This window comes from Coenobita brevimanus, chromosome 75, assembly GCF_032717465.1.
Source record: "Coenobita brevimanus isolate Jiangsu-jjx chromosome 75, ASM3271746v2, whole genome shotgun sequence".
NCBI lineage: Eukaryota > Metazoa > Arthropoda > Malacostraca > Decapoda > Coenobitidae > Coenobita > Coenobita brevimanus.
Window position 1 is genome coordinate 11,175,867 of NC_137028.1, and position 20,881 is coordinate 11,196,747.

At 41.9% G+C, this 20,881-nt stretch overlaps 1 protein-coding gene across 1 annotated transcript in view; it reads right to left on the bottom strand.

Moving 5' to 3' along the window:
- Positions 1-20,881, bottom strand: part of Ask1 (apoptotic signal-regulating kinase 1) — a 450,944-nt gene that overhangs the window by 275,555 nt on the left and 154,508 nt on the right. The window lies entirely within an intron of this gene.

A 20,881-nucleotide genomic window follows, 5' to 3' on the forward strand; every position in this document is an offset into this window, starting at 1 on the left:
ATGAGACAGCATTCAAGAAGGTTAAAGAAGTCCTGGTATCACCACCAGTTTTGGCGCACACTGATTCTTCACTTCCCACAGTGTTGGAAACTGATGCATCAAGATTGCATGGCCTCAGGTTTGTCTTGCGGTAGCACCATGGTGAGGAGTGGAAACTCTCAATGTGGATCAAGATTGCTTGCAGATACAGACATGAGATATGCCATGGTGGAACTTGAGTTGGCAGGCACAATGTGGAAATGTGGAACTTACCTTAAGGGACTGCCACACTTTGACCTGATCACAGACCATTGTCCTCTAGTCCCAATCCTTAACAGCAGACTATCTATCTATCTATCTATTGCCAGATGCCTCAATCCCGTATGGGGTGGCCACAAACAAATTGCCTCAACGTTGTGATGTCCCCCGCCATTTCACTGCCCTGCTCCCGACTCACACCCCCCTTCTCATATACCTCTCCACCCCATCCCTCCATTTCATCCTCGGCCTCCCCCCCCCCCCACTCACATACACTCTCCTTGTCAGTCTCTCACCCTCCATCCTCTCCACATGGCCAAACCACCTCAGTGTGCTCCTCCTAACACTTCCTATTACATCCACATCAACACCACAATGCTCCTTTATATCCTCATTTGTCAGACCGTCTCTCAATGTGACTCCACACAGTCTCAAATAATTTGTTTCCACTGCTCTCACTCTTGACTTGTATCCTTCCAACAACGTCCAAGCTTCACTTCCATACGTTTGAGTTGGTATCACAATACTGTCATGCAGTTACTTTTTCACTTCCATGCTCACTTCCCTGTTTCTTATCGCTGCTTTCAAGGAACCAGCAACCTTTCTTCCTTGTTGTACCCTTTCAAGCACTTCACCCTCCAAACTTCCATTCTTACTCATCACACTACCCAAGTACTTAAACGTACTCACATTTTCCATTTCCTCACCATCCAACCTCACTGTACATTCATTGGCTTCACCTCTCTCAAAAACCATCACTTTACTCTTCTCTACAGTCACCTTTAGATTCCGTTTCTTACGCACTCTCCCAGACTCATCCACCAAGCCTTGCAGCTCCCCTTCGTCTTCACTCAACAATGCAGAATCATCTGCAAACAACAGTACAGGGAGCTTCCAAACACTATCCTCTCTCACCAGGGCCACTCCAACATCCACTGCCATACCTTGTACCTCTTTTATTACCCCATCCATGTACAGATTGAACAACCATGGAGACATGACACATCCCTGTTTCAACCCAACCTTCAAAGAGAAAAATTCACTCAGTTCACCATCCACACACACTGCAGCCTTAGAATCATCACACATACTCTTCACAGCATTCAACAACTTCCCATCTACTCCATATATTCTTAATACTTTCCACAATTCTTGTCTATCCACCCTGTCATATGCTTTCTCTAAATCCATGAAAGCTGCATACAACTTCTTTCCCTTCTCTAGAAACTTTTCCACTAAAGATCTAAGAATGAATATCTGATCTACACAACCTCTTCCCTTCCTAAAGCCTCCCTGTTCTTATCCAACTAATTCCTCTGTTCTTTCCCTAACTCTGTCAATAAGTATCCTACCATACACTTTTCCTATTATACTAAGAAGACAAATGCCCCTGTGAGTACCACACACTTCTTTTCCCCTTTTCCTTTGTACAAGGGAATAATTATACCTGACTTCCAATCCTACAGGACTCTACCTTCCTCCCAGGCCAATCTGCACATCTTCCACATCCATTCTACTACTATCTCTCCCTCATGCTTCAGCATCTCACCACACACTCCATCAATTCCTGGGGCTTTCCCCAATTTGACTTTCTTCATTGCTTCCACAACTTCTATTCTACTGATTTCTTCCTGTCTTCTCACCTCCCTCCTTCTCTCTGCCATTCTCCAGCCACTTATACTCGCATTACTTCCAACCTCTATGTTCAACAATTCCTTAAAGTGTTCACTCCATCTGCTCACTTTTTCTCCCTTCTCCACTAGTAATCTACCATTTTTATCTTTCACTCCACTGCTAACTTCATCGCCACCCTGCCTTACTCTCTTCACCTTTCTCCAGAACATTTTCTTACAGTCCCTCCACTTTACACTCAAATTCCTTCCAAATTCCTCATCCACTCTCTTCTTATTCTCTCTTACTAATCTTTTCACCTCTCTCTTCCTTTCTATATATAACTCTCTCTTCCACCTCTCAACTTCTTCCACGCCCCTATTTCTCATCCATTCATTGTATGCTTTCTTCTTTTGTGCCACAGCCTGTCTCACCTCTTCATTCCACCACGCTGTTCCTTGCACACCCCTCTGTCTTCTCTTCACCCCACACACCACATCACATGTTGCACATATTTCCTCCGTGAATATCCTGCACACACCTTCCACGTCCCCCATCTGCTCCAATTCATATTCATAATCGTCCCTCCACTTCTCTCTTATATTCTGCCTTTTTCTCATCCTCTTGTAACCTTTCTACTCTCCTTGCAACTACTCCTTCTCCCCGTCCTTCCCTTCTTCTATTTCTCCATCTTACTTGGATCTTGATTCTGGCCACCATCAAGTAGTGGTCAGAAAGTCCACTCCCCCAACCTCTATAAGCTCTTGCATCCATTACATATCTTCGCATCCTTTCATCCACACACACATAACCAATCATTGCCTTCCTTTCATTCAGTTCACCACCCACCCTTCACATCACTCACCATGTATACCTGTGGATCATTTTGTGCCTGAAGAGGGTATTAGCTATCACCAACCCCCTCCCGGCACAAATGTCCACTAACGCACTGCCATTCTCATCTATCTCAGCAGGCACACCCCACTCACCAATTATTTCATCCACCTTCACATTCTCTACTTTACCATTCATATTACCAATCAAAAACACTCTGATTCCTTCTAAACTTTTCCATGAACACTTCCACATTTGTCCAGAACTCTTCTCTCACTCTGCTCGCACGATCTTGCATTGGCAAATACACGCACACATTCGTCCACATTTGTATTCCAACTTTCAATCTTACCCACACAATCCTTAACCCAACTAATCCATACGCTCTTATGTTTTTCTTCCATCTTTTACTCGCAACAATACACACTCCTTCTTTTGCCCTCTCATTCTCACCTACTCCTGCACATATACCCCATCCATACTCCCATTCTCTCACACTCTCTCCTCTCCATTTAGTTTCAGTTACTCCACATACATCCACTTTCGCACCCCTCAAGCACCTGGACAATCTCTCTCTCTTTCACCTCATCATTCGAACCCCTTACATTCCATGTTGCAATCTGTACCGTGTCCATTGTTCGGTCCTTGGTCATCATCTTTTGGTCAGTCCTTGTCCGAGGCTTCTTGTTCGTCTTTTTAGTTAGCTGTTTTCCAGGGAGGGCCACTAACCCTCCGCCAACCCTTTTAGTCATCTCGTATGACAAGCAGGGACTCTGGGGGTGTATTCTTAAAAAACCCCTACATTGAGTGAAATAGACAACCCAAGACTACAACGCATGTGTGAGAAGCTGAGTGCTTACAGTTTCACAGACCAGTGGAAGAAAGAGACTTCACACTGTATACCACATGCACTATCACGGGCTCCAGTGCAGGATCCAGTGAAGGAGGACAAACTTCCTGAGGTGGAAGAGGATCCCTTTTATGTAGCAGTTATGTCCATTCTTCATGCAATGAGAGAGGAAGGTTGCCAATTGGTACCCCTGCAAGATCAAACACTGGAGAAGGTTCGTGTTGTAGCTTCAGTTGACTCTGAATATGGTGCCTTGAAGGACATAATCCTGACGGGTTTCCCTGATCATCGACATGAGTTAGACCTCATGCTACGACCACATTGGGGCATCCGTAGCATGCTGGCAGTGGACAATGGGTTCATTTTGTATGTTCCTCAGCTTCTGATTCCTCACAACCTTGAACATGAAACTTTGGAGAGACTTCATGATGGTCACCAGGGAGTGGTGCGGACAATGCAACGTGCTCGCCAAACTGTTTATTGGCCAGGGATAGACAATGATATAAGTAACATTGTTGCATCTTGTGCTAGTTGTCGTTCACTTCTCCAAGCCAGCCTAATGAACCTTTGTGGCAGGATGACAGCCCCCCTTGTAGAGTGTTTAAATCTGTATCAGCAGACTGTTTTCACGTTTCTGGCCATACATTACCTGTTTATGTGGACCGTTTGTCTGGATGGCCATATAAGTACTCTTGTGCTAGGCCTGCCTCTGTTGCCCATTTAATCAGTGTATTCAGGAATGCCTTTTCAGCAACAGGGGTGCCTCTGGTGTTGCGCACGGATGGTGGTCCACAGTTCGCTTTGTCAACGTTCAGACGTTTCCTGGCTCAACGGGGGGTGGAACATAGGATCACGTCTCCACACAATTCGAGAGCCAATGGGCATGCAGAGGCAGTCTGTGAAAAGGTTGATTCTGAATACAACAAGCAATGGTGAATTGGATGCAGACACATTTGGAAGGGGCCTTTTGGAACTTTGTAATGCCCCACATGTGGATGGCAAATCACCTTCTCAGATTCTCTATGGGCATCCTCTGCATTCATCTATCCCTGTACATCACTGCTCATTTGCACCAGAGTGGCAGGTTGCAGCAGATGTGTGTAATGCAAAAGCTGAGCATTTAAGGCGCCAAGCAAAAATACGGCACGATGCTCCTCCTCAGTAAAGAAAGAATTGCCTCTGTGTTTCTGTCAATCACTGCCCCAGATCATGGGTATAAGCACAAACATAACAATGGTCTCTTGTTACTTTTATCCATTTCCAATATTTTACATTTTTTTTAGTTGAATTTCATTTCCCACATCCAGCTCAAATCATGAATCCTATCCACATCCTACTGAAGCATATTACGGTCTTCCTCAACTTCTACTCTCATCATCTTTGCACCATCAGCAAACAGATTTGTCTAACTGTTCACTCCATCTACATTATTCTTTACATAAATCAGGAACATTATGGGAACTAACACTGAGTCCTGTGGGACTCTGCTTGTTACTACCCTCCATCCAGACATCCTGTCTTTTATTACTGTCCTCATTTGTTGACCTCTCAAGAAGTCTCTCATCCAATATAAGAGATTCTCCATCTGTCCTCCCATGTCTTCCAATTTCCACATTAGTCACTTGTGGGGTACCCTGTCAAAGGCTTTCTCCAAATCTAAATACACACAATCCACCCAACTATATCCCTCCTGTTGCACGTTTATTGCCCTTGAGTAGAAGCTCAATAATTTGGAAACAATCGACCTTCCACTTCTGAATCCAAATTGACTTTCTGCCAAAATGCCCATCTCCTCCAGATACTTTATCCATCTGTCTTTCTGGATTCTTATGCAAAATTTTGTGACCATGCTGGTCAGGAACACTGGTCTATAATTCAGGGGTTATTCCTTGTTCCCTCCCTAATAAATTGGTACCACATTTGCCCTCCTCCATTCCCAAAGCACTTTCCCTTCTTCCAAAGAATACACAATTAAACCATGAGTCTTATCCGCCAGCTGTTCTCTGCATTCCTTTAGTATCTAATTAGAGATCCTATCTGGTCCTGGGGCCTTCCTCACATCATAAGCTTCCAGTAATTTGTATACTTCTTGCACTTCAACTTTTACATCTTTTAACACTACATTTCTATTCACTCTCTCCTCCTCCACAAAATCACTTTCTCTAGTAAAGACTGACTAGAAGCACTGGTTCATTATTTCAGCTTGCACAATTGCATCTTCATAGACATTTCCTTATACTTTCAGATAACTGATTCCTTCCTTTTGTTTGAATCTGCCATTGACAAACCTGTACAACAATTTAGGTTCTTCCTTACATTTGTCAGTTATACCTTTTTCAAAGTTTGTTCTTCTTCTCTAGGTATTCTTGAATATTCTAGTTCTTTTATATTCTTCCTTTGTTCTATCATTCCCTCTCTTTCTCCATTTGTTCCATGCCTTATCTCTTTCTTTTTTTCCAGTCATACATCTTTTGTTGAACCAGTCATTTCTCCGGTTCTCTTTCTCACTAACTTTTGGCACATACTTTTCCACACTCATATTACAGAAGTCTAGAAAAATATCCCACTTCTTCTGTATTTCTCTTGTTTCCAAGAATATTTGCCAATCTGCTTCTTCAAAAAATTTTCTGTTCTGTAAAGTTTGCTTTTCCAAAGTTGTATCTTCCATGCCTGCATAGCTCATCTTGTCTCCCCATTTCCTTCTATCATTTGGAACTTTATGACTCCGTGATCATTTTTTCCAACAGGACACTGATATTTCAGCAACTCAATTGCATTAGGTTCTTTGGCTAGAATTAAAACTGGTCTTGCTGGTGTGTCATCAGCTCTATATCTTGTCAATAAATTATCCATCCATTCATGCATCATCCAATCCCACATTGCCCCACGAGGAGCACAGGAGCCCGGGGCTAGGCAAAATGGTCCTGACATTTAAGATGAGAGTGAGCAGCCTCACTCATCCCTGAGTGGCATTATGTGAGCAAAACCACTCAGGGATGGGTGGTATATATATATATATATATATATATATATAGTGAAATCTCAAATTTCGACAGTTTAGAAATCGATTAATCAAATTTCGATGCAAATTTGGAGTGGTCTGCCAACATCATTTTCCGATGCAAAGTCGCTTATTTCGATGCAATCAGGGCCCGACTCCAACCAGAGCAAACCATGTGCAAGGTGATGTTCTGTTGTCTGCGGCCATCTTGCAACTGTCCTCCCCTCTACAGCCAAGCGCCACAGTTTCAGCCTGTACCTTCCACATGTGGGTGTGCATTTTGCTGCAATTTCGTTGTATTTTAGTTGTATTTTCGTTACAACTTACATGTCTCAAGATGGCAAGCAAGAGTGGTTCTTTGGGTAGCAATGGTAATGGACGAGAACAGCCTGGCACCTCTAAATCTTCACAGCCAAAGAAGAAAAGGGAATACAGGAAGGGGCAGAAAAAAACCAAGTATACACTTGCTGACAAGGTGAAAATCCTGGAGTACCTGGACGAGGGTTTGACTGCTGTTGAAATCCGTCACGTTACGGGAGCACCTGAGAGCACAATTCATACCCTCAAGCAGAAAAGAACTGATGTGAAGAAGCAGGTTGACGTTGGGAAGAAGTTTTTCGGACTTGGCCAGAAAAACATAAGTGCTGAAAACCACCGAGTTCTGCAGGATTATGGCTACTATGGAGGGTTATCTGTTGCGCTGGATGACAAGGAAAACGGTTTGTGGTGCAAGTGTGTCTGGTCGTTTGCTTCAGGAACAGGCACTCAAGATCTATGCTGCAGTGTGCCACAAGAAGAGCATCGCATCACCACCACGCTTCATGGCTTCAAGCGGATGGTTAGCTTACTTTAAAAGGCACTGTGAGGTGAAGCACGCCCGCTTTCTTGGCGAGGCTGCCTCTGCTGATGCAGAAGCTGCATCAGCTTTCACTTTGGAGACCAAGAAGCTGGTGGAAGATGGCGGCTACAGCAATGACCAGGTGATATTATTATTGCCTTTTATTAGTCTCAATAAAGATCAGTAACAAGGCTTATCTATAAATATCAGGAACGGTTACGTTAAGATAATTACTCCCTCAAATTGATAAGTTCAGTATCTGCCACAGAGCAGAAATTAGCTCTTAAATTCAGTACTGTTGATAATGTGTGATGTAGTGATGGCAGTGATAATGCTAAAACAGGCAGTAAGTTGCTCATGAAGTCACCAAGCCTGTGTGCTGTATGCTTGAGGTAAGGAATGGTAATAATGAAGCAGAATATGTATATCGTATACAGTTTGCAGCAGATGTTCTCTCTCAGACGCTGCAAAACTTCACAGTAAAACTTTCCGCAGACAGACTGACCGGGTGGGATGAATTCCTTGAGAACAATCCCTTGGATATTAAGGAAAATGATCAACATCAACTTAACATCCCTGTGCCATTGGTCCGCCATAGCAAAACCGCCAAACCACCTACACAACACATTACAACAGTAGGCATAGCTCAATAAAGTGTCTGCTCACAGACACAGCGGGGGTCACACTGACACACAAGGGGTGCTGCTGATTCCTCCTAGTGGCAAAAGCCAAAACTACAAACGCTTGGCTCCCTCTGTTCAAATTACTGGAACTTTTGGGTTCATTTTCGTTTTTAAAGGCTCCAACATGCTTGCATGTGTCGGCCTTGGTCACCTAATGGCGGCTCTCCACGCTGCACGATCCATTGCAGCCTCCCTGTTCAGTCCCTTAACCCTAAGGTCACACTTAATGACCTCGTCCCATGTCTTTCTCGGTCTACCCCTCATAACCCCACCCCCAATATTAACACTTCTCACCTTCCTCACCCAATTATCATACCCCATCCTCTCCACATGTCCAAACCACCTCAATCTACCTCTCCTCATCACAACACCAATACACTCCAGTCCCATCCTACCTCTCAACTCTTCCATTGTAAACCCAGCCCCTCCAGGCCTTGGACGCAGGGACGCACTGCACATCCACCTAATCATTGTCATTTCTGTACGTCTGAGCCGGCGAATATCTTCCTCCTTCACTGCCCAGGTCTCACTGCCATACAGCATTACACTCCTAACACATGCTGCATACAAAGACCCCTTAGCACGTAGGGAGAGCCCTCTCAATGTCAGGAGAGGCAAAAGCTCCCTGAACTTCTTCCAGCCACTTCTCACCCTAGCCACAGAGCTAACTCCAGCCCCACCTCCAGCACACAACATGTCTCCCAAATAACAAAACTCTTCCACACACTCAAGAGATTCTCCAGCAAGTTCAATCCTTTCACGTCTGACAATCTCCACCTGCTCACCCTGGCACGCCGCACACATAAAATCAGCATTATCTCGCAGTCTACCTCTGATACCACTACATTTCTTATGCACCCATTTATCACACATACCACACAAGATGGAATTACTTCCCACGCCCTTGTGGCAAACTGCACATGGCCACTCTCCCTCGTCTTTGACAGCACCGCCACCAACCCTAGATATCATCACTTTTGTTTTTGCATTTACCCTTAAACCCTTTTGCCCCATACCATCTCTCCATTTCCTAAACCTTTCCTCCGCCTCCCTTTCATTCTCTGCAATCAACACCAAATCATCAGCATACAACAACTCCCACGGGAGTCCGTTTCTAAAATCACGTGAAAGGGCTTCAAGTACCATGATAAACAACATGGGACTCAAGACTGACCCCTGATGCACACCAACATTCAAGGAAAACTCATCACTCAAATCTCCATTCACTCTCACCTGGGTGTAAGCACCCACATACATGGCCATAACCACTCTAACCAGCCACTCCTCCAAGCCAAGCTTTCTCATTGCCCACTTCACCACCTCTCTAGGGACTCTGTCAAAGGCCTTTTCCAAATCAACAAAAACAAAATAAAGATCCCTTCTCCTACCAATATATTTTTCCTGAAGCTGTCGAACAATGAATATGGCATCAGTGGTCCCCCTACCTGGCATAAACCCAAACTGCATCTCATCAATATTCACTCTCACTCTTATCATACCTTCTAAAACTCTCTCCATTACCTTCATTATCTGATCTAAAAGCTTTATACCTCTATAATTTCCTCTTTCCAGGGCATCACCTTTCCCTTTATACACATTTACAATTACACTCTTCAGCCAATCATCTGGGACAACACACTCATAAATAATCCTATTTATCAGGTCAGTGATTAAACTCACCCCTATATCGCCTGAGGCCTTCAACATTTCGGCAGTCAACCCAGACACACCTGCTGCCTTCCCCACCCTCATCCTGCCTATTGCCTCACTCACAGTAGCAGTATCAATCAAAGACCAGGGGCCAGACACTGGATCTGCTGGCTCCAAACCTTCCCTGTCCCAGTCAAACTCCTCATTCAACAACCGGTTATAATGCTCTCTCCATGCATCTTTAATATCCTCACTGTTCACTACTACCCTTCCTTCATCATTCTTCACACATTGCTCACCTACGATATCCCGATTATCCCTCTTCACCTGACCTGCCACCCTAAATATATTTTTCCTTTCCCCATGATTTAGGTTATCAAGTAATTGTCTCTGTGACTCAGACTTTGCCCTGTATACCTCTCTTCTAGCCCTACGCTTGGCAGCCAAATATTCCTCTTTGCTACCACCCTTCTTCCATTCCCGGAAAAGCCTTCTTTTCTCCTTAACTGCAGCTTCTACACCCTCATCCCCCCACCAAGTTACTTTATGTCTTGGTGGTCCTCTTGTCCAGCCGCATGTTACATCAGTAACTCTCAAGAAATTGTTCTTGAGGGCTCTGTACTGTTCATTAACGCCTCTGTCTACAGCTCCCTGTTCAGCCACCACTCTCCTCAACTCGCTATAGAAGGCATCCCTTACTACTTGGTTTTTCAGCTTCCATATTTTCCTCCTAGGTACATAAGTCCTCTTTTTCATCACTTGTTCTTTAAGCACCATATCGCAAATCAATAGTTTGTGCTGCTGCACACACTCCTCACTTCCTACAATATATATATATATATATATATATATATATATATATATATATATATACTGTATATATATATATATATATATATATATATATATATATATATATATATATATATATGAAGGGGGGTGAGATTTGGAAGCTTCCTGTGTTGCTGTTTGCTGATGATACAGTATTGTTGAGTGAAGATGAATGGGAGTTGCAAGGTTTGGTGAATGAATTTGGGACAGTGTGTAGGAGGAGGAAGCTGAAAGTTAATGTAAACAAAAGTAAAGTTATGGTGTTTGAGAGGAATGAAGTCACAGAGTGTGCAGTGAGGTTGGATGGTGAGGATATGGAGAATGTGAGTGCATTCAAGTACTGTACTTGGGTAGTGTGATGAGTAAGGATGGAACTTTGAGGGATGAAGTACGTGAAAGGGTACAGCAGGGAAGGAAGGTTGTTGGTACACTGAAAGCAGTGATGAGAAACAGGGAGGTGAGTATGGAAGTTAAGAAGTCACTGCATGATGGTATTGTGATCCCTACCCTGACGTATGGAAGCGAGGCATGGACCTTGCAAGAGGGGAACAAGTCAAGAGTGAGAGCAGTGGAAATGAGTTACTTGAGAGGAGCATGTGGAGTGACGTGGAGGGACAGGTTGACGAATGAAGAAGTGAAGGAACATTGTGGGGTAGATGTGGATGTGGTTGAGAAGGTTAGGAGAAATACACTGAGGTGGTTTGGACATGTGGAGAGAATGGAGAATGAAAGACTGACTAAGAGGGTGTATGTAGGTGAGGTGGAGGGAGGGAGATGGAGGGGTAGACCGAGGATGAGGTGGAGGGATGGAGTTGAGAGGTATATGATGGAGGGGGGGTAAGTTGGGGGGAGGGTAGTCAAATGGTGGGTGACAGAGTGACTTGGAGGCATTTTGTCTGCAGCCACCCTTTGCGGGATTAGGGCGTCGGGCTATAGATAGATAGATAGGTTCGGAGGCACTGGACCCATAAGAAGCCCAGTTTAAATTTCGATGTTTTCATTTTCGATGTGGTTTTTTGGTACATATCCCCATCTAAATTTGAGATTTTACTGTATATACTGTATATATATACACAGATACCATAAACTAACTTAGGATCTCCCCCTGCAGGGTATTAAAAAACACAGAAATCATAGTATATCACAATGTTTGTTCATGAAATGCCATTCATTAATATGAAATCATTTCCTTTGTTTTTCAGGACTAGTTGGATGCGTTTTGGCATGGAATCACTTAGATTTCCAAAGTAATCGAAGGACACTTCTTTGCACCAAACATTTGTCATTTCAGTCTTGATGTTGTCCAGATTGGGTGTCTTCTCTGCCAAGATTTTCTTCATCTTTGCCCAGCAGTTTTCTATTGGATTTAGATCCGGACTGTTGCCAGGCCAGTCGAGGACCTCAATCCAGTTATCCTGAAGCCATTTTGTCACCTTCCTTGACTTGTGACATGGAGTTGAATCATGCATGAAAAAGTCGCACCCATGAGCCGCAAAAATGTTTAACAAATGATCTTCCACAACTTGGATGTACTGTACCAGCCACCATTCATCATCAAGTTCTTGGGAAGAAAGTACAGGCCTCCCCTTCCCATTTCACCTGAGAAACACCCCCATACCATTACTGATTGTGGGTGCTTAACAGTCGGCACTGTGTAAGAAGGGTCATATCGACTACAGGAGGCAGGGCAACGAACGATGCCAGAATGCACCTGGAACACCTTGAAATGTGCTTTCAACGGAAAACATAACTTTTCTCCACTTATCCGATGTCCAGTGTGTATACTTCTTGGCAAACTGAATATGCTGCTTCTTCATGCGGTCAGTGAGACGCGGTTTCTTGGCTGCGGTGCGGCTTGGCAAACTCAGCTCATTCTGCAAGCGGTGTTGGATAGTTCAAATTGAGACATCTTGTAACAGCTGGGGATGCATCCTCTTCATTCTGCTGCTGTCAGTCGAGGATTCTTGATTACTTCCCTCTTCAGAAGCGTATCTGTACCTCTGGAAGTTGTCCTCTTCTTTCCACCACCATGCTTGTGCTCTGGTATGACATCAGCGCGCTGCAGCAAGAATCTTCATGATGGTCGACTTTGCGTGTCCAGTACGTTCACAAATCGTGTTGATAAGGACATCATCCTGCTTCCATGCAATGATACGGACCCATCTCATCCCTTGAGCAGTACTTTCTAGGCAGGACAACTCGACTCCAGGAAAATAACAGGGCAAACAGTAATCATTCATCATCATCCATTGCCAGACGCCATGTATCCCAAACGGGGTGGCCAATGGCTTAGAGTTAATTGTTTTACAGGGAGGGGCACTAATCCTCCAACAACCCCACTTGACACGTAGGGATGCCAACAGCATCTGGTGTTTCCAGGCGGTCACCCATCCAAGTACTAACCAGTAATGCTTTAAAAAAAAGAGGGAGGTGCAAGCTTGAAGCGACGGGAACATAAACTCCCACTCTCGCTTCTGGGCAAGCACTGACGTCCTGGGTGTTTCACCACCTCCCGCCAACACCAGAGGAGTTGCCAGTTAATTCTTGCTCAAAAAATTCACTTTGGAAGAGGTGGAAACACAAAGCAAAGAAGACAACTCTACCATAGCAATTCTGTGTGTAGGTCCTAAGTCAATTTGCGGTGGGCATATATGTGTGTATGTGTGTGTGTGTATTTACCTATTTGTAGTATACAGGAATTGAGCAATGCTCGTGTTGTCCTGTCTCCATATCCACATTTATCAAGTCTACCTTTACACACATGAATGTTTTTCTCATTCACCACCTCTTTGTCTAAGTCGTTCCAAATATTTAAGTATTTACCTAATATACCTAATTGTGATATACACGGAATGTACTATGCTCGTGGGTTTCCGTCGCTGTTTCTCAATAAGTCGAATTTAGCTTTAAACTTGTTTAAGTTTTTAGACTGGACAATCTCTTTGTCCAGGCTATTCCATAAGTCTATACTTCTGTAGGGAAAGCTATATTTCTTGATATCCTTTAAGCAGCTTGACTTTTTCAATTTCATTCCGTGTCCTCTTGTTGCTCTCTTATCTCATACAAACAGATCTTCTTTGTCAATTTTATCTACTCCCACCATGGTCCTGAACACTGCAATCATGTCTCCCCTCTTTCTCCTTTCCTCTAAGGAAGGCAAATCCAGTTTTTCCAGCCTCTCTCTGTATGACAGGTCTGTCAGACTGGGGACCATCTTGGTTGCTGTTCTTTGTATTCTCTCAATCTTGTTTATATCTTTCTTTTTGTGTGGGCACCACACTACCACTGCATATTCTAACCTGGGGCGGATCATGGCCACTATCAATTTTTTCATCATCTCCTCATCCATATAATGAAATGCTACTCTTATGTTAGTCAAGAGTTTATAAGTCTCTCCAACTATCTTGTTAATGTGCTTTTCTGGTGACAAACTATCTTGGACCAGCACTCCCAAATCTTTCTCTTCTCTACTTTTTGTGATAAATTCATTACCCAACAAATAATTCAGTGATGGCCTCCTGGTACTTTTACTCATTTCCAATATTTTACATTTCTTTACATTAAATTTTATTTCCCACGTCCGGCTCCAATTCTGTATCCTATCCAAATCCTCCTGCAGTATTTTACAATCCTCCTCAACCTCTACCTTCCTCAAGATCTTTACATCATCGGCAAACAGACTTGCATAACTGTTCACTCCATCTACCATATCATTTACGTAAATCAGGAACATTACTGGCGCCAACACTGAGCCTTGAGGGACTCCACTTGTTACTTCCCTCCATCCAGACATCTTATCCTTGAGCCTTGAGGGACTCCACTTGTTACTTCCCTCCATCCAGACATCTTATCCTTTATTACTGTCCTCATTTGTCTGTCTCTCAAAAAGTCTCTCATCCATTCCAGAAGTTTCCCCTTTAGTCCTCCTATATATTCTAGTTTCCACATTAGTCTCTTATGAGGTACCCTGTCAAAGGCCTTCTCTAAGTCCAAGTACACACAATCCACCCAACCATCTCTCTCCTGTACCACATCAATCGCTCTTGAGTAAAAGCTCAACAAGTTAGAAACACATGACCTTCCACTTCTGAATCCAAACTGACATTCAGCCAAAATATTCATCTCTTCTAGATATTTTATCCACCTGTCTTTCAGGATTCTCTCACACAATTTTGCGACCATGCTGGATAGAGACACTGGTCTATAATTCAGGGGTTCTTCCCTGTTTCCTCCCTTGTAAATTGGTACCACATTTGCCCTCTGCCATTCTTGTGGCATTTTCCCCTCTTCCAGTGAGCATACGATTAAACTGTGAATTTTATCCGCCAGTTGTTCTCTGCATTCCTTCGGTACCCAATTAGAAATTCCATCAGGTCCTGGGGCTTTCCTTACATCTTGAGTTTCCAGTAATTTATACACTTCCTGTACCTCCACTCTTACATCTTTTATCACCGGAACATTTCTAATCACTCCCTCCCCTTCCACAAGCTCCTTTTCTTTAGTGAAAACTGACTGGAAATGTTTGTTCATTATTTCTGCTTGCATTGCCGCATCCTTAAAGACCTCTCCTTCTACTTTCAGTTTGGTGATTCCTTTCTTTTGTTTCAGTTTGCCATTAACAAATCTATAAAACAGTTTGGGTTCATCCTTGCATTTGTCTATTATACCTTTTTCAAAATTCCTTTCTTCTTCTCTACGTATTCTTGTGTATTCATTTCTTGTTCTTTTATATTCTTCCTTTGTTCTGTTGTTACCTCTTTCTCCAATTGTTCCACGCCTTATCTCTCTCTTTTTTGGCTATCATACACCTTCTATTAAACCACTCCTTTTTCCTGTTTTCTTTCCCTCTTACTCTTGGTACAAATTTTTCCACTCCCAAATTATAGAGGTCTAGAAAGATATCCCACTTCCTCTGCATCTCTCTTGTTTCTCTGAATTTTCTCCAATCCGCATTTTCAAAAAAGTTTCACAATCCTGTAAAATTTGCTTTCCCAAAGTTGTATCCTCCCTGTCTATGAAGCTCGTCTCTTGGCTCGACGTTCCCTATTAACATCTGGAACTCAATGACCACGTGATCACTTTTTCCTAAAGGACAGAGATATGTCAATGATTCTATTACATCGGGTTCTTTGGTGAACAGTAAATCTAACCTTGCTGGTGTGTCCTCACCTTGAAACCGTGTCTCCTCTTTGACCCACTGCGTCATCACATTATTCATTATTATATCTAATAACATAGTGCCCCACGAATCCTCACCGCCTCCGGAGTACCATTCCTCCCAGTTCACCTCTTTATAGTTAAAGTCACCCACCAAAATTATATTATTGCTTTTCTCTATTATTTTTTGCAAATAGCTAGCCATATCTGACAACATCTCATGGTATTCGTCATCCTTCCATGCTCTCGTCTTTGGGGGAACATACACTACCGCCATATCTCTCTTAACATTCTCTCCAGTTTCTAATTTCATATATATCACTTCAGCCCTGCCTTCTCCCATTTCCACAGTATCTACACTTATGTTTTTCTTCACTGCTATCATCACTCCTCCTCCCTTTTTTTCTTTTCTGTCTTTTCTCCACAGTTTGTATTTACCATCTCCCAAATGAACATCAATATCTTCTCTTAATTTGGTCTCTACAAAGCACATGACATCAGGTTCATGTTCTCTCAAGAAATCGTTAATTTCAATCCTTGTCGATATGAAACCATCAACATTAGTATATATCACCTTCAAATTATTTTTGACGTTTTTAATACCCTCTTCTCTCCTACTCTCTGTCCGTACCACTTCCTCAACTTCTGATCTTTCACAACCATCCCCCTTAGTTTCCTTCACTTCTATTTCCTTAAATACCACTTCCTTACTTTCATATCCAATACTCTCCAAAAAAAAAGTATTACATTCTTCCTCTGTCCTCTTATCATTTTTTTCCTTTACTTCTTCCTTTAATGATTTTAAAACTTCTCTTTCTTCTTCATTCAGATCTTTTCTTATTATAATATTTTCCATCCCCGCCTCTTTGCTTAATTTCCAGGTCACTTTAAGTATCTCATTTATTACAATTTCTGATGTAAACTTGACTCTCGTTGGTCTTGTTTCCCCTTTCTTATAAGGCCCTATTCTCCTTACTTCCTCAATTTCTTTTACCCACTTGTCTCCTTCGGGGTCAATCTTGCCTAATATTCCTCTCACCAGGTTTGTGTCTCTCTCGAGTCTTACGAACCTAACCTTTTCTTCCTCTTCCCTGTTTCCAAATACTACCGCACATCTGCTCCTTTCTACAGTTTCTCTCACTATTTTCTCTTTTTTCTTCAGTATTTTCACTACATTTTCTTCCATTTTTTTCTTGTTCATTTCCCTTTCTTCCTGGATGATCTCTCTTAAGCTGACCAATTCTTTCTGTTCTTCTTCTACGTGTGCCCACTTTGCCTTATGTTCTTCTAATACATTACTCACCTTCTCCGTTTTATTAGTACTCACTTCTAGTTTCCTCCTCAATTCAACATTTTCCCGCTTCACTAATCCTCATAATTAATGTTTTAACTAGGTCCATGACATTGGTATTTGTATCAAACCCTTGAAGTTCTAGTCCCTCACTGTTTACATTTTCGGCCTTGTTTGATGTTGGTTAAATACCAAAACAGCTGTTACCGAAAAAAAACTACAAACATTCATGTATAGTCTAGCCAATAAATCTTTACATTTTTGGTAGTCTATTAACTTTCATTATTTTAAATTTAAAACAAGACCTTAGGAGACAGGACAGACAAAATTCCTGAAACTACTTAAGGTTAGCAGCGATGGCTGGGACGTCTGCTCTCTTCAGCTGTTTCTCCGTGTGTGTGTGTGTGTGTGTATATATACAAGTATATATACAGTAACTCCTCGTTATATGATGGGGTTCCGTTCCTGAACACCCCATCGTATAGCGAGCCCATTATAACATGGAATTAATGGGGATACGTTCCCAGACCTGCCTAAACTCTCATATACCCACACCTCAGCACTCACATACATGAAGTATCCTTATGTTTAAACATTTAAAGTAGCACATTAATAATGAATAAAGAGGAAAAAACATGAAAACTACAGTATACAGTAGTTCTTACCTTTACTGAAGCAAGTAGGGTTGTTGATGTGGTTCCGAGACAATTCGCCGTCAAAACATGGACGATTCCCCGTCAGGACAATTCCCTGTCATTCTATAAATATACTTATTATTGATTAATTGATACTTTAATAACTAACTTTCAGGGGGATCTATCAAAGTCCATGTTCATTTAATAGCATAGGCTTTGGATATCATTTATAAGCTGCACTTCTAGACAATAAATAACTTCTACCTCGCTGTAGTTGCCTTTGAATTATATTCTAGCGTCACCCATTGCTGTCTTCATTAACTTCCATTGGTATACATCTTGGGTATATTTTAAAACAACTTTGAAGAGGTACAAGTATTCAAAAACCAGTGTACTTGCTAAATAAACTGATACATAAATAAACAATGGGGAATCGTCCTGATGGCGAAAAGTCCTGACGGCGAATTGTCCCGAAACCTTGATGTAGATGTAATACGGTATAAAGATTATTCGTATAATTCCAAAGTATGTCGGTCATTCACTTAAGGTCATTAGGCATTTATATAAATGTCAATGTCTCATATGTAGCCTTATGTTAAACGATGAAGGAAAGATGGTAAATCGCCTGATTCGCGTTTCAAAATATTTATATTTTTTCAGTTAATACCCATTATTTGATGCCATATTTTACATTTATTATAAAAACAATAAACCACCATTACTTTTATAACTCATATAATTCAAAAACTAGTGTACAGTACTCCCGCATTTTTTGCGGAGTTTTTGTCTACGGTTTTGCCCTCTCGCGGATTTTCTTAGCATTAATAAGTTCAACTAAAATATCCTTGAATATACAGAAAACAAAAAATTTGAAATTCCCGCAGCTTCCAATTGTAGCGCGGTAAACTCACGCCACCCTCTGTAGTCTGTCCCTTTCCCGCGGCCCCTCTGCCAGTGTTACCATATCTAGCATAATTTTATTCTTTTAGCATAATTTTGATCAAATTTTCGAGTCTGGAATATTTTTTAGCATATTAAAGTTTTAGAATCATTCTAGCATAATAGAGAATGGAATGGAATATTTTTGGAATAATTTTATAAAAGCTACAAATCAGAGAGAGAGAAAGACAGACAGAGAGAGAGAGAGAGGGAGAGACGAATAAGGTAAGAAGATGTTTGAATAGTTGGTTACTTTCAGTTTGGGCTTGGTTGGGTTGGATTAGGTTAGGTTAGGTTGGATTAGGTTAGGTTAGGTTTTAGGTTAGGTTCGGTTTGGTTCGGTTAGGTTAGGTTAGGATAAGTTTGAGCTTTGTACTTTACCCATGAAACCTAGGTTTTTCCGATGGATTTTGGTATGATTCATTCGATTTTCAGCTTCATTTCAGTCGGAAATGACCATTTTCTGTGTTTCCCCCCCTCCCTATAACCTCCGATTCCCCAAAGATCCCCCATTATTGCAGGGGGATGGGGGGGGGTCATATCTCAAAATCTGGTTATTTCTGACGGAAATGATGCTCAAAATCGAATGAATCACATCAAAATCCATCAGAAAAACGTAAGTTTCGTGGGAAAAAGCAGTATGGGCAGAAAACCGATATTTATCCTCTTACTGTATGTAGGTTCATTTTAATATTTTCATAGTAAACAATACATAATTGATATGTTGCACGAATATGTATAGAATTTTATCATTTAGCTTCAAGTTAGCATAATTCATTTTTTACTTGGAACAAATTTGCTCAATCTAGCATAATTTTTTCATTGCCCTAGCATAATTTCGTTGTTTGGATATGGCAACACTGCTCTCTGCCCCGCAGTCCTCAGTCCACGCCTGACTGCCTCACGTGTCTGTTGTACTTGTAACCGCAGTATGATACGAGCCTCTTGCCTCCCACTTGCTTTCCACATGGCCCCAGGACATAAGCCAGCCTCACCAAAGGCTAATAATACAATTAGTAAGAACTCCAAAGTGACAAAACGATCAAGAAAAGTTATGACCTTAGCAGAGAAAATTGTGTTACTGGACAAGCTAAGAAACGACCGTGGGAGTGTTTGCTATCACCAGTTAATGCATCTTTTTATTTTGTACTGTTTTGTGAATAAATGTGTAGATAATTGTGTATTACAGTACGGTGTTTACGTTTTTCCTTCATAATGGAGTATGTGCTTTCAATCTTGTAAGAAGGTATTTCGGGATGAGTATGGAGGTTTCGGGACAATTCGCAGTCACAACAAACACAAAACAATTCGCCTTCATTAATGAAGATAGCTATGGGTGACGCTAGAATATAATTCAAAGGCAACTACAGCGAGGAGGAAACAAGTTAATTATTGACTAAAGGAGTAACTACTAATAAATAATATCCAGAACCTACGCTACTGAACATAGACTTTGCTGGATCCCCCTGAAATATAGTTATTAAAGTATTGATTAATTAATAAGTACAGTATATTGATAAAAGTATTGATTAGTATATTTATAGAATGGCGGGGAATCGTCCAGGGTGCAAATTGTTCTCAAGGGGAATCGTCCATGTTTTGACGGGGAATTGTCTGACGGCGAATTGTCTCGCAATCAGTATGGACATGGACTGTGTGATGGGCAGCATGGTGGACACAAGTGTAAGATTCAATTGTTAATAGAGTATTCGCGGAATTGACTTTTCGCGGGGGTTACAAGAACGTAACTACCGCGAAATATGCGGGATTACTGTACTTGCTAAATAAACTGATACGTAAATAATTGACAGGGAATCGTCCTGATGGCGAACTGACTTGACGGCGAATTGTCCCGACTCAAGGCTAAGGGACAGTAAGGGCCTCACAGCCCTCACTCATCACTATAAGAACTGGCTAGCTGATGAGGCTGGACCGGTGGACGAGTGTGTGTTGTCCAGTGCCGACTGTGTGGGAACGTTTGCATTGCATTTGCTGTTCACCGAGCCGTGGACGATCCATCGTTGTAGCGAATTGTTTCCATCGTATAGCAAGCGTAGGGTACAAAAATGTCGACATCGTATAAGCGAAATATCGTATGACGAGGTATTGGATAAAGAGGGGTTACTGTATATATATATATATATATATATATATATATATATATATATATATATATATATATATATATATATATATATATATATATATATATATATATATATATATATACATACAGTATATCCATCCAGCCATCATCCAATCCCACACTGCCCGACGAGGAGCATAGGAGCCCGGGGCTAGGCAGTTGGTCTTGACATTTAAGA